Here is a 1,137-nt window from a genome sequence, read left to right on the forward strand (position 1 = left end):
TTGGCCCCTGTGCCCCTGAGGCAGGCCTGGGCCCGAAGTCCGCACAGCCTGATTCTGGTCCAGCCTCAGGTGGACCTAACCTTCCCTCTCCCTCAGTTTCCTCTGTTGAATGGGGATAAGAGCATGAGGGTCCCAAGTTGCCTGGCAATCAGTCAGGCTCGTTTCTTTCCCTTCCTTCCATCCCTCCCCAGGTGAGGGCCGGGCAGGACCGAGATGCTGTACAAGCTGGTGGTGATGGGCAGCCGCGGCGTGGGCAAGAGCGCGCTCACCGTCCGCTTCCTGCAGAAGCGCTTCGAGGCGGAGCACCGTCCCACCGCCATGGACCTGTACCACGGCACCGCGGTGGTGGACGGGGCCCCCTGCGAGCTGAGCATCCTGGACGCCCCGGGGAGTGAGCAGTACTGTGACCAGTGGGAGGACTGCATGCGCTGGGGAGAGGGCTTCCTCTGCGTCTACACAGTAGACTACGTCAAGACTTTCGTAGATGTGAACATCTTCTGGGACCAGCTGCAGAAGGTCAAGGGCACCAGCCAGGTGCCAGTGGTAATGGTGGCCAACAAAATCGACCACGACCAGGCCCACTGGCTGGTGGACTCGGACTTGGGCCAGGAAGCGGCCAAGAGCCTCGGGGTGCCTTTTGTGGAGACCTCGGCCAAGACCCAGCAGGGCGTGGAGCAGGCCTTCCACGAGCTGATCCGAGAAATTCGCAGGATGCGGGGAGAGGAGCCCCAGAGCCGCCCGGGGCCCAGGCCACGGCAGAGCTTCGGCCTCAAGAACTGCACGGTCATGTAGGCCGGCGTCCTGGGGCCCTCCCCGGCCTTCCCAGCCTCCTGCAGCCCGCAGTCTGCTCTCCGGGGACCTTTCTCCTTGGAGGTTTCTGGCCTGGGGTCTCCGCCACCTTGGGCAAGACGGGCTCTTCTCCTGTTTCGTTTGAGAGTACGAGGAATTCTGGGGAGAATTAACGTATGTTAAAGGGACTGCCCTCGTGCTCTGATTCAGAGTTGGCTAATTTCCTGTACTAGGATTTCTTATAAATAAAAGTTCCTTGTAGCACAAATGTGCTGTCGGTGCTTTCTCTGGGGCCATGCTTGGGCTGGGAATAACATGAATGTACCTGGGGGAGAGGCAGGCAGGGGC

The 1,137-nt window shown here is 61.0% G+C and overlaps 1 pseudogene; it reads left to right on the forward strand.

Moving 5' to 3' along the window:
- Positions 1-213: 213 nt before the first annotated feature.
- On the forward strand, positions 214-792 carry LOC141547321 (GTPase NRas pseudogene; annotated as a pseudogene).
- Positions 793-1,137: the final 345 nt, after the last annotated feature.

This window comes from Sminthopsis crassicaudata, chromosome 6 (assembly GCF_048593235.1).
Source record: "Sminthopsis crassicaudata isolate SCR6 chromosome 6, ASM4859323v1, whole genome shotgun sequence".
In the NCBI taxonomy this organism is placed as follows: domain Eukaryota; kingdom Metazoa; phylum Chordata; class Mammalia; order Dasyuromorphia; family Dasyuridae; genus Sminthopsis; species Sminthopsis crassicaudata.